General features: G+C 48.2%; 1 protein-coding gene across 1 annotated transcript in view; it reads right to left on the reverse strand.

Moving 5' to 3' along the window:
- LOC147678643 (monocarboxylate transporter 13-like) overlaps window positions 1-14,118 on the reverse strand; it is a 124,915-nt gene that overhangs the window by 81,223 nt on the left and 29,574 nt on the right. The window lies entirely within an intron of this gene.

Below are 14,118 nucleotides of genomic sequence, written 5' to 3' on the forward strand. Positions count from 1 at the left end.
AGAAATTGGCAACAAGAAGAAATGAGCCAGTAAATCTGTTCTGCTTAATTGGCTACAAAGTCAGCATTCTAAAATATGTTATGAGGTTAATGCACCACCTGCAGAGCTCTTTGCGGGCCCTGTAAAACTCAGGGAATGTGACTAGTGGTAAAGTAACCATTTTCTTTACAGATCTGTGGTTTGCCTCGTCCACCTTTGAATCAAAGGTGCATAGAGGGTTAATAGCTCTCCTTCAAATCACATTATTTAAGACACAGATGACAGATTTGTAATGTATGTAAATGGGGAAGGGGGCTGCTGCTTTTAACACAGAGATCCTTTTGTTACCTGCAGTTCATACATTGTAATCCATCTAACATTGCACAGTGAGCTATAGAGGACATGTGACTCCTACACCTGGTACCCCCCCCCCCCCCCCACTGTCTTATGTAACACATCCTGTGCATTGATTTACACGCATATGATTTAGTGTCAATGTATATAATGTGTACATGTGATGTTAAGTGCTCCCACACCCTGGATTGGGATGATTAGCACTATAAAAGAAAAATAACAAAATAGTGGTATTTAAATTGTTATTTGTCTAAATACTGGGACAGACCAACACACCTGACATTCTTGCAGTGCATGCATAGCTCTTATATACAGGGACTGAACAAAGTCAAAAACTGCCTCTTTTAAGTGCCTGTGAAGTGATACACTCTGTCAGCTGCGGCCCTTGTAGGTAAGGAGTGGGGGGGGGGGGGGGGGGGGGAGTCGACAGAGAACCACAACGGAAAATTAAATAAATAATTATTTTTCTCTTATCATCATATGGGAAAATCCCACCCCACTGCTCTTACCTGCCCAGGCCACGGCTGCGTTGCGTGTTGTCCCCCGCCCCCATTGCATTTAGGTGTGAGGATCACCATAGCTCCTAGCCAGAATATTCCCAACAAAAAGAGTCCTGATGACCCCTTCCCCTGCACAATGCTGCCCTGGAGGAAAGCAGAAAGTGTCCTGGTGTCAGAAAATGACAAGTGGACACGTTTAGCATAGTTCTGTGGGTCCCAACTTCTGGGCAGGGTAGATGGCGTCCACCCTCTGTAAAGAACGGGTAGACTGCACAGTCTACCCAGGTATACCCTCGACTCCTGCCCCGCGTGTTACTAGTGTCAGATAAATAGGTAAAAGCAATTATTTTGCCATGGATAATTAAAATGAAAACTGTTTGAATTCTGAAAATAGGAAGCAGTGAATTAAACATTACTAAGGTCTGTGGATTGGGCAGCAGTCTGTGGAGTGTCTGAATCCCTTCCATGCCCCCTTCACACCATTTCCCCGTGTTAAATTGTTAGCCCCTTTTTCTCTCAACAACTTTTTGAAGCCCTCCATATGTACATCTTACACATCATGTCCCCCTCCTCTTCATCACTGTCTTTTCACTCTGTCCTTCTGCCCTTACTTTCTCGTGTTAACACTTCTGCTTACACACATGCACAGCACACACCATCTCTTTCCCTCCTCACCTGTAAACAGCTGTTCTTTTCCTCTGGCTCTGTCAACATTTATACATACCTCCTTCACACACTTTCTCATACAAAGCTGATTACAACTGGCACATATCTGACCACTTCTCTGTGCACTCTGCAGAGAGGCCAACGACTGGATGAGCATATATTCTGAACATCCTTATGCCCCGCTGGAGGGCACTGTGAGGACATCCTCTGCCCTCAGCCTCAACCCCAGCAGTCTTCATCGTGCCCAGTCAAGGACACTCACTCGCATGTGAAGTAACTGAAGACAAAGGTGGGGGGGGGCGGCTCTGTTGGCGGTGTGCACTACACAGGAGTCCCATGGTACATGTAGAAAACTACTGAAACACAGCATCTGGAGAAAGCAAACGCCTTTACGGGATCAATATGAAATACAGAAAAAAAATAAATAATTGTGGGTTTATAGGAATCGACTCCCGGACGCTTCGACCGCTGGGGGACCCTCTCTAAGGTGCAACCAAGAATCCCCGGCAGTCTGGGGGGGGCCATTGTGAAGATGAGGCAAGCTGATGCCCAGAGTTACCGAGTGTGGTCCCTGACTGGAGTAGGCACCGAGACGAGAATAATCGAGCCCGCTGACCCTGGTCCACGACCCTGCCGCGTCGGGAATCGAACCCTGGTCCCGGCCGTCCTCTGCTTACTGGTCTGCCGCCTCTAACCAGTGAGCCACAGCACTCCACAAATAGAACGTGAAAAGTGACAGAAACTAGAGAGTTGGCCTGGTCTACACTTTGGACATTAACCCTCATTGCTAAGAAATCAATCCGTGTTTTCCTTGTTGAGGACATGAATATAGGGTCGAAAAGGGACCGTTTCCAAGTCAGTCTGTAACTACTGCCGGGTTTGTGGCAGGAAAGCCCAGAACCGGAAAGAGTCATCGAGGAGTGGTTGGAATCGCCTCTGGGGAGGCGTGTTGTTGTGTATTACACTCCCTGGGACATAAGCACGGCAGTGGAAGATGATTCCCACCACAGCCTTCATGGAGGGGGGGTGGGGGGGCTGAGGTCAAACAGAGCAGCTCGGAGCTCTCTGACCTGTGCTCACCCTCCCCGTGTTCTGCATGAGAGAGAGAGAGCGAGGGAGAGAGAAAGAAACAGAGAGAGAGAGAGAGAGACTGAGAGAGAAAGAGAACGAGAGAGAGAACGAAAAAGAGAACGAGAGAGAGACTGAGAGAGAAAGAGAACGAGAGAGAGAACGAGAGAGAGAGAGAGACTGAGAGAGAAAGAGAACGGAAGAGAGAACGAGAGAGAGACTGAGAGAGAAAGAGAACGAGAGAGAGAACGAGAGAGAGAGAGAGACTGAGAGAGAAAGAGGACGAGAGAGAAACAGTGTGAGAGAGAGAGAGCGAGAGAGAGACTGAGAGAGAGAGAAACAGAGAAACAGAGAGAGCGAGAGAGAGAAACACAGAGAGAGAAAAGCCGAGAGAGAGAGAAAAAGAGGTTGAGAGAGGAAGAGAGGGGTAGAGAGAGAGGAGAGAGAGAGCGGAAGAGAGAACGAGAGAGAGAGGGAAAAGGTAAAAGGAGAGCAGTTGAAGAGAGAGGAAAGGGAGAGAGATACAGAGGAAGAAAGAGAGATGACAGCCGGGCTCCCAGGCAGGAAGGATTCTGAGACTCAATTTTGTCTCAACAAAGAGTTCAGCTAGCTGAGTACCCCAAATAGTAAAGAGATTCAGGGGGTCCGACCCCAGTGTAGCCCACTGTCCGCAACTGGTAACCCCGCCCCCATGGGATGCGGTATTTTATTTTGCCAGTGTGGTGTTCTATCACGCTATGCCTAGTGTCGGGTATTGGAATGGGACATATCGCGGTAATAGCAGGTGTGTTCCTCGTTCCAGGGGGCGCAGTTTCGGAATGTGCGGCCCTGGCCCCCTGCCCACGTGGTTCACAGCAGTTCTGAGTAGCTAATAGCGCTTCCCTCAGCCCCCCGACTTCAAGCTGCTGTTTCACTTACCGCCTGCTCAGTGCTGTCCAGACCGGCTCTGCCCAGTCGGGCAGAGCACCTCGCCCCAGGGGCAGACGAGGCTCGGGTCTGCCCGATCTCTGGACGGGGGCAGGACAGGGCACCAAGGGGTGCTTGGTGAGAGGTGCCACCGGGTCGATCCTCGCCCCCGCCGTCACTGTCACTGCCAAACGAGTCCTTCGACGTCCCAGAAAAACACAAAACAGCTCCAGGAAATAGACCAAACAGGGCGTCTGAGACTGTCTGACGCGAGGACATCAGAGACAGCCTGTCTCTGGAGATTACAGCGAAGGACGGCCCCGAAGCGACATTCCGTCTAGGACACACAGGCCGCCTCTGAGAGCACACAACCTGTGAGACTGCAGGGTCTGTCTCTGTCCGACGAGCCGCCTCTGAGTGCACACAACTGGTGAGACTGCAGGGCCCGTGTCTGTCCCACGAGCAGTCCCTGCACACAACCTGTGAGACTGCAGGGTCTGTGTCTTGTGAGCAAGAGATGTCTATCTGCGGCAGTCCGTCTCTGAGTGCACACAACTTGTGAGACTGCAGGGTCTGTGTCTTGTGAGTAAGAGACGTCTATCTGTGACAGGCCGTCTCTGAGTGCACACAACTTGTGAGACTGCAGGGTCTGTGTCCTGTGAGCAAGAGATGTCTATCTGTGACAGGCCGTCTCTGCGTGCACACAGCTCGTGAGACTGCAGGGTCTGTGTCCTGTGAGCAAGAGATGTCTATCTGCGGCAGGCCGTCTCTGAGTGCACACAGCACGTGAGACTGCAGGGTCTGTGTCTTGTGAGCAAGAGATGTCTATCTGTGACAGGCCGTCTCTGAGTGCACACAGCACGTGAGACTGCAGGGTCTGTGTCTTGTGAGCAAGAGATGTCTATCTGTGACAGGCCGTCTCTGAGTGCACACAGCTTGTGAGACTGCAGGGCGTGTGTCCTGTGAGCAAGAGATGTCTATCTGGGACAGGCCGTCTCTGAGTGCACACAGCTCGCGAGACTGCAGGGCTTGTGTCCTGTGAGCAAGAGATGTCTATCTCCGACAGTCCGTCTCTGAGAGCACACAGCACGGGAGACTGCAGGGTCTGTGTCTTGTGAGCAAGAGATGTCTATCTGTGACAGGCCGTCTCTGAGTGCACGCAGCTCGTGAGACTGCAGGGCCTGTGTCCTGTGACTCAAGAGATGTCTATCTGTGACAGGCCGTCTCTGAGTGCACACAGCTCGTGAGACTGCAGGGTCTGTGTCTTGCGAGCAAGAGATGTCTATCTCCGACAGTCCGTCTCTGAGTGCACACAGCTCGTGAGACTGCAGGGCAGGGGCGCAACTAGACACAAATTTCGGGGGGGGGCTAACACTTCAAATGCTGGAGGCGGAGCCAAATTCAATGCATAGGGTTTTTTTTTGCCGACACAGCACAGCTCAATTCAAAGCACGCTGGGCTCTAACATTAATGTATTAATAATAGTATTTAACAAGTTTTGCAGGAAGTTTAGGACTTTCCTTCAAGGAATTCTAGTAGAATAAATATTAAATGTTGTATTTTAGTACACATTTAATGAGTTTACCTACTCTCACATGACATTTATTTTTATAATTACTGTTTTGCCAACAATTAGTGACATATGATGCGCTGTAAAACACCTGAGGTCAATTGTATTGGCTTCAACCCATTAGCAGTTCAAAATACTTTTAGAAGATATTTGGGTTCCTCCATCGTCCCGCCTCCCGGAGGCAAATAGTGCAGTTTAAGCACACTTCTATAGTTATTGTTCTACTGAATGGAATGAATGATTAAAAATAATATGTAAAGTGCACTTTTTCCCTAACCAATCAAACTGGTGCTGAGCAGTAAATGAACGAGAGGTGGAGACTGCACTGATATGGAAAAGGCACATTTTACTTTTTATAGAGGACTGGAGTCTCTGGAGCTCGGGAGCCAGAGAGTTCCAATGAGTTGATGCCAGACAGGATCAGCATCAGCATCCAATAGGTACTTGCCTAATGTTAGGAATGCAGGCAGTTGACTACTGCAACTGCAAAGCATAGGATTTTGGAAAGAATATAAAGAGTAATACAATGGTTAAGAAGCAGAGAACCTGTTTTATGGAGAGTGTCAAGATCTAGGAACAACACTGTGAAGTCACATTGTTTCACGTTCAAAGGCAATAGACAGTATAACAGTGAATGAGAAGGGATTGTGAAGAAATGGGGCAGTCCTCAGATGAGGCATGCAGGAGGGTTTTGAATGATTTGAAAGCAAGAAGCCCAAGATAGACTTCCATTATCTAGTTGTGAGAAAATAGTTGAATTTAAAGCAGTCATATGATTGCAAGAAGAGATGGTTTTGCATAACATGAGGATGCTGTATGGAATTTTTTACTGAGTCAACCTCGAGTGAGCGATGGGTCCAGCTCCACCACCACCACCACCACCAAAGTGAAGACCATATCTATTCAGTGAAGGTTCCCTAAAGATGAAACCCTCTGTGTTGACACTATTGAGTTTTGATTTCACTTGATCCAGGAGGCAACTGCGAAAAAGCAAGATCATAATTTCTCTTGGGAAGATCCCAGGTCATTGCCGAAGAAAATGATCCTATGATATCATCTGTGTAGGACATCACAGAGAAACTAAAGGGTTGTATGAATAAAGTGAACTTAATAAGATAAAGAGTAAACAATGTAGGGCTCAGAGAAAAGCCCTGTGAGATTCTGCAAGTGAGAGGTCTTGAACATGACTAAAATAGGGGGATATGGACTCTTTATGCCCTCTCAGATAGAAAAAAGGTAAGACACTACAGGGCGTGTCTTCAATGCTATATTGCTCCAAATAATTGGTATTTTAATAAACATTTTATGAAGTTTAAAACAATCATGTTATTACAGTGCATATGAATATCACCTTAAAGCACATACATTGTTATTTTAAAATGTACTCTTTATGTAACATAGGCAATCCCTCCATAAGTGCAGACAATAAGATGTATACCTCAGTAAACAATACAAAAAACTGTGTTGGGGGTCAGCTTTAACCTGTTTTTAATGTGTGATCAGAACTATGCAATACCATAGGATACTGATTTGGACCCCAAGTAAACTGGATCTCTCACTGGTCATAAGTCTATCAAACTCAACGGTGTATCTGCTCTTCCAGTGAGTAGTGTGTGTCCATCCCTTAATTATCTTCTGCCTCTTATACAGTCTATATTTAATTGTTAACCACACATCGGTATAGTGTGTTATGCAATTGGGAGTGCTGGTCATTGAGGGTGGCCTATAATCTGAAAGCCTTTCAGTTTACAACATTATTGCTTCCCCCGATCTGTTCCATGTATGTGTATAACTGAGTTTCTCACTGTTGTACATTCTGCCTCCACCCATTTCTTTGTCTTCCTCAAATTGTTTTTTTATTAAGTGCTATTGTTGCTCTTCATGACATAGCTACGCTACATGTTGCTGCCACTATGGTCTAATCTGCACACCTGTATAGTCTTCCTTTTTTTGGCTCTAGGCAACAAGACCATCATGCTCACCCTCCGAGTACTGTCTATTCTTTCACCCACTACTTTTGCTGTTGTTTGAGTCATGTTTCCAGTAGTCTTATAGATTCCAGCACTCCTAAAGACAGATGGTCAAATCTCTCTTTAGACCCTCATGTCGGAAAGATTCATCTTTAATCTCCATATCTTTCTGAGCTTCCTTGGGTTGAGATAGTTTTGATGAAGGAAATGTAATTGTATTAATTTGAAAAGGGCAAGGATGCCACTGCTGGTAAGTGGAAAACATCTAGGAGGGCTGCCATCTAGTAGACCACTCTCTTAGAGTTCAAGTTTAACTGTCCAAAATGAAGCCATTTTGATCATGAGACAGAGACAGGGCAACAATCTATTCGCTCGCACCTCCCCCAGGATTGTATACTGTATAGTCATCATAGAGAGTGGTTGCTTCAAAGTCCTATCAAAACTATCACAGCCAAATTGCAGAATCATGAATAGAATCTCTGTCATTTGCGAAAGCATGAGTAAAGTTTGATCCTGGTTATAGACATCCAAGAGCTGAGGAGCCATCAGTCTTTTGTATGTTAAGTAAAATTTGTTTGGCAGGCCAACCGACCATGGGTTCTGGCCATTAGTTATCACTTCTATAGCTTGAGTAGTTTCAGCCAGCGCTGCCTCCAAAGCAAGTCTTTGATCTTGTGATGAAATGGGAAGAGCCTGATGTCCTTAAATCTTCAGTAAATGTGCCCTATATCTCACATGGTAGCGCATCCAAGGAGATGTAGTAATTAACAAAAAATTTATTGAAGTTGGTCGGTGCATAGTACACACCCCGGGATATCTCCTCACAGCATCGCCACTGGACTTTGAAGCACCTCCGAGGTAAGAAAGCTTGCTAACAACCAGCCTGATCTATCACCCTCTCCGAGTTGCTTGGCTGTGAATTCCTTAAAAGCAAATGGGGTTCAATCTATGGTTGATCATCTTGTACCTTTCCCTACATGCTAGTAATCTATCATTGCTCTTAATATCAACCCCAGTATCCCTCAAAGGAGTATGCATGGCAGTCTCTCTCATGCAAACTTCCCTCTCTAGCAGCACTTGAGTCCCAATTATCATGCTGATACACACTACCCGAATCATTAGCTTTAACACTTATAATTCATCAGCACGCTCCCTAATGTACCTCCACTTTCCCTACAATAGTCCACATTTGCATCCCTCACAGCCCCCCAAAAAGTTGCATCTCACAGCGCTGCCACCTAAAGTTTCCATGAGTAAATGCTAACAGGCAATATACCCCAGCCCAGGTTAACTAAGAGCAGTCAGTGGGCCTTATTATTGCGCATATGTACTGAGCCTCAGCCACGAGTCCCATATTCAGGAACGTTTCCGGGTCATCTGTGTTGCCACTAAACACCAACGTGCTGTCTCCTAAGCCACTGGTGATAATCAAGCCCAGCGATTCATGGAGTGCCTCCACTGCTGCAGCAGCCCTCTCGGCTTGTGTAGAGTAGCGGATGGTCTGTCAACCTTTTGTGTTTTTCTCCTACGTTGCGGTTGAGATTTCAATTAGTTTTGGGATGACCAATAAATAGGGCTTCCCGAGTTTGTCAGAGCTTCAGCCCATTTCCATACTGCGGATGTATCAGTATAGATGCGAATTTCCCATTGTACAAGACTTTCTTGTTGGCTGGGGTGTTTTTTGCATAGTTGAAAAATAGCTACATTTGCCACATAAACTATCATCTGCCTCACAATCTGCAGATGTTTACAGAAAAAAAATGTTTTCGCTTAAACGTTCAAAAGTTACTAAAAACGCAGTGTAAGGACCTTTGCAAATGGTGACTGGTCACCTAACTGTTGCTTATTTCTGTATTTCGGTTTTAAACTGGTATTAATGAGATGCAACCAATGTTTAGACAGTGTTGAAAAGAGTCAAAATTACAAATTAATATAGTAATGCCATCACAAAATGTGCAGCATTATGCACATAATGTACTTAACCTTACTGCATAATTTGGCTCTCCCCTGCTGCAGAATTTCAGTTGCCCCGCATATATTACCAAGCAACATACACAATTCCTAAATTATTATTAACGCTAACAGAGTCTTCCTCTTCGCTGTTCAATATTTGTCTCCAAACATTTTTGATGACCTGACTTTATGACTTCGATATTCAGTTGTTCAATGCAATAATTGCAGCTTCACATTTACTGTGCTCCAGGTGATGTCTTATTTTTGTCTGTAATATCCGAGTGTGCATTGCGAACTCCTCAAGACTACTATACTTTCTATAACACTCACTATACTGTGATCATTTTAAGCCCCACTGTCATTTTAGTTTGGTGACATTATAAAATAAAATGAAATTGCCTGAGCAAAAAAGTTAAGAGCTGAGTGAATTTTTCTTTTTCTAAAAAGACTAACTGCAGATTTGTTCATAAATTGCTATTCACTAAGCAGCCTCGTCCCCATTTGTATCTGAAAATGTGGCAACCCTATGTATATCATATGCCCACTTTAGAATCATCTCTCCCCTACAATCTTTGCAAAAGTCTGTTGTGACGTGGGTGTATTCCTTGTTGTTTGCAGGATACTCTGTTCATTCCAGGATGGGGGTGTGGGAGGGGGTGGGTTGACTTTACTTCACACCTTTAAATCCTTTCACTGTGCCAGGCTCGCCGCTGTTATCATGCAGATACAGCCATTAAGGAATGAAAGGGTCATGGAGGGGGAGTCTACTAAAAGAAAGAAAGAGGTAAATAGGATCAACGCAGAGGAAAGCTGTGACCGCCAGGGCTTTAGGACGGATCGAGTAATACCCTCGATGAACCTTTACTTCTGCCTGGCAGCCTCAGCCCAGCCCACGGAACCTGACGGGGGGGGGCTGAAGCCCTTTCAGCCCAATGGTTGTTGCGCGCCTGCTGCAGGGTCTGTGTCTTGTGAACAGGAGATGTCTATCTCCGACAGTCCGTCTCTGAGTGCACACAGCTCGTGAGACTGCAGGGTCTGTGTCATTTGAGGCAAGAGATGTCTATCTGTGACAGGCCGTCTCTGAGTGCACACAGCTCGTGAGACTGCAGGGTCTGTGTCCTGTGAGCAAGAGATGTCTATCTGTGACAGGCCGTCTCTGAGTGCACACAGCTCGTGAGACTGCAGGGCTTGTGTCCTGTGAACAAGAGATGTCTATCTGTGACAGTCCGTCTCTGAGTGCACACAGCTCGTGAGACTGCAGGGTCTGTGTCTGCGAGGCAAGAGATGTCTATCTGTGACAGTCCGTCTCTGAGTGCACACAGCTCGTGAGACTGCAGGGTCTGTCTCTTGTGAGGCAAGAGATGTCTATCTGCGGCAGGCCGTCTCTGAGTGCACACAGCTTGTGAGACTGCAGGGTCTGTCTCTTGTGAGGCAAGAGATGTCTATCTGCGTCAGGCCGTCTCTGAGTGCACACAGCTTGTGAGACTGCAGGGTCTGTCTCTTGTGAGGCAAGAGATGTCTATCTGCGGCAGGCCGTCTCTGAGTGCACACAACTTGTGAGACTGCAGGGTCTGTGCCTGTGAGGCAAGAGATGTCTAACTGTGACAGTCCGTCTCTGAGTGCACACAACTTGTGAGACTGCAGGGTCTGTGTCTTGTGAGCAAGAGATGTCTATCTATGACAGGCCGTCTCTGAGTGCACACAACGTGTGAGACAGCAGGGTCTGTGTCTTGTGAGCAAGAGATGTCTATCTGTGACAGGCCGTCTCTGAGTGCACACAGCTCGTGAGACTGCAGGGTCTGTGTCCTGTGAGCAAGAGATGTCTATCTGTGACAGGCCGTCTCTGAGTGCACACAGCTCGTGAGACTGCAGGGTCTGTGTCTTGTGAGCAAGAGATGTCTATCTGCGACAGACCGTCTCTGTGTGCACACAGCTCGTGAGACTGCAGGGTCTGTGTCTTGTGAACAAGAGATGTCTATCTGCAACAGGCCGTCTCTGAGTGCACACAACTTGTGAGACTGCAGGGTCTGTGTCTTGTGAGCACGAGATGTCTATCTCAGACAGTCCGTCTCTGAGTGCACACAGCTCGTGAGACTGCAGGGTCTGTGTCTTGTGAGCAAGAGATATCTATCTGTGACAGGCCGTCTCTGAGTGCACACAACTTGCGAGACTGCAGGGTCTGTGTCTTGTGAGCAAGAGATGTGTATCTGTGACAGGCCGTCTCTGAGTGCACACAGCTCGTGAGACTGCAGGGCTTGTGTCCTGTGAACAAGAGATGTCTATCTGTGACAGGCCGTCTCTGAGTGCACACAACTTGCGAGACTGCAGGGTCTGTGTCTTGTGAGCAAGAGATGTGTATCTGTGACAGGCCGTCTCTGAGTGCACACAGCTCGTGAGACTGCAGGGTCTGTGTCTGCGACGCGAGAGATGTCTATCTCAGACAGTCCGTCTCTGAGTGCACACAGCTCGTGAGACTGCAGGGTCTGTGTCATTTGAGGCAAGAGATGTCTATCTGTGACAGGCCGTCTCTGAGTGCACACAGCTCGTGAGACTTCAGGGCTTGTGTCCTGTGAACAAGAGATGTCTATCTGCGACAGGCCGTCTCTGAGTGCACACAGCTCGTGAGACTGCAGGGTCTGTGTCTGCGACGCGAGAGATGTCTATCTCAGACAGTCCGTCTCTGAGTGCACACAGCTCGTGAGACTGCAGGGTCTGTGTCATTTGAGGCAAGAGATGTCTATCTGTGACAGGCCGTCTCTGAGTGCACACAGCTCGTGAGACTTCAGGGCTTGTGTCCTGTGAACAAGAGATGTCTATCTGCGACAGGCCGTCTTCGAGTGCACACAGCTCGTGAGACTGCAGGGTCTGTGTCCTGTGAACAAGAGATGTCTATCTCCGACAGGCTGTCTCTAAGTGCACACAACTTGTGAGACTGCAGGGTCTGTGTCTTGTGAACAAGAGATGTCTATCTGTGACAGGCCGTCTCTGAGTGCACACAACTTGTGAGACTGCAGGGTCTGTGTCCTGTGAACAAGAGATGTCTATCTGTGACAGGCCGTCTCTGAGTGCACACAACTTGTGAGACTGCAGGGTCTGTGTCTTGTGAACAAGAGATGTCTATCTGTGACAGGCCGTCTCTGAGTGCACACAACTTGTGAGACTGCAGGGTCTGTGTCCTGTGAACAAGAGATGTCTATCTGTGACAGGCCGTCTCTGAGTGCACACAACTTGTGAGACTGCAGGGTCTGTGTCTTGTGAGCAAGAGATGTCTATCTCTGACAGGCCGTCTCTGAGTGCACACAGCTCGTGAGACTGCATGGCCTGTGTCTTGTGAGCAAGAGATGTCTATCTCTGACAGGCCGTCTCTGAGTGCACACAGCTCGTGAGACTGCATGGCCTGTGTCCTGTGAGCAAGAGATGTCTATCTGTGACAGGCCATCTCTGAGTGCACACAGCTCGTGAGACTGCAGGGTCTGTATCTGTGAGGCAAGAGATGTCTATCTGCGACAGGCCGTCTCTGAGTGCACACAGCTCGTGAGACTGCAGGGTCTGTGTCTTGTGAACAGGAGATGTCTATCTGCGACAGGCCGTCTCTGAGTGCACACAGCTCGTGAGACTGCAGGGTCTGTATCTGTGAGGCAAGAGATGTCTATCTGCGACAGGCCGTCTCTGAGTGCACACAGCTCGTAAGACTGCAGGGTCTGTGTCTTGTGAGCAAGAGATTTCTATCTCTGACAGGCCGTCTCTGAGTGCACACTGCTCGCGAGACTGCAGGGCTTGTGTCCTGTGAACAAGAGATGTCTATCTGCGACAGGCCGTCTCCGAGTGCACACAGCTCGTGAGACTGCAGGGTCTGTGTCCTGTGAACAAGAGATGTCTATCTGCGACAGGCCGTCTCCGAGTGCACACAGCTCGTGAGACTGCAGGGTCTGTGTCTGTGAGTAAGAGATGTCTATCTGTGACAGGCCGTCTCTGAGTGCACACAGCGCGTGAGACTGCAGGGTCTGTGTCCTGTGAACAAGAGATGTCTATCTGTGACAGGCCGTCTCCGAGTGCACACAGCTCGTGAGACTGCAGGGTCTGTGTCTTGTGAGCAAGAGATGTCTATCTGCGACAGGCCGTCTTCGAGTGCACACAGCTCGTGAGACTGCAGGGTCTGTGTCCTGTGAACAAGAGATGTCTATCTGCAACAGGCCGTCTCTGAGTGCACACAACTTGTGAGACTGCAGGGTCTGTGTCTGTGAGGCAAGAGATGTCTATCTGTGACAGGCCGTCTCCGAGTGCACACTGCTCGTGAGACTGCAGGGTCTGTGTCCTGTGAACAAGAGATGTCTATCTCCGACAGGCCGTCTCTGAGTGCACACAACTTGTGAGACTGCAGGGTCTGTGTCCTGTGAACAAGAGATGTCAATCTGCGACAGGCCGTCTCTGAGTGCACACAGCTCGTGAGACTGCATGGCCTGTGTCCTGTGAACAAGAGATGTCTATCTGTGACAGTCCGTCTCTGAGTGCACACAGCTTGTGAGACTGCAGGGTCTGTGTCCTGTGAGCAAGAGATGTCTATCTGTGACAGGCCGTCTCTGAGTGCACACAACTTGCGAGACTGCAGGGTCTGTGTCTTGTGAGCAAGAGATGTGTATCTGTGACAGGCCGTCTCTGAGTGCACACAGCTCGTGAGACTGCAGGGTCTGTGTCTGTGAGGCAAGAGATGTCTATCTGTGACAGGCCGTCTCTGAGTGCACACAGCTCGTGAGACTGCAGGGTCTGTGTCTGTGAGGCAAGAGATGTCTATCTCAGACAGTCCGTCTCTGAGTGCACACAGCACGTGAGACTGCAGGGTCTGTGTCTTGTGAACAAGAGATGTCTATCTCCGACAGGCCGTCTCTGAGTGCACACAGCTCGTGAGACTGCAGGGTCTGTGTCTGTGAGGCAAGAGATGTCTATCTGTGACAGGCCGTCTCTGAGTGCACACAGCTCGTGAGACTGCAGGGTCTGTGTCTTGTGAGCAAGAGATGTGTATCTGTGACAGGCCGTCTCTGAGTGCACACAGCTCGTGAGACTGCAGGGTCTGTGTCTGTGAGGCAAGAGATGTCTATCTGTGACAGGCCGTCTCTGAGTGCACACAGCTCGCGAGACTGCAGGGCTTGTGTCC

This window comes from Lissotriton vulgaris, chromosome 12, assembly GCF_964263255.1.
Source record: "Lissotriton vulgaris chromosome 12, aLisVul1.2, whole genome shotgun sequence".
Taxonomy (NCBI): Eukaryota; Metazoa; Chordata; class Amphibia; order Caudata; family Salamandridae; genus Lissotriton; species Lissotriton vulgaris.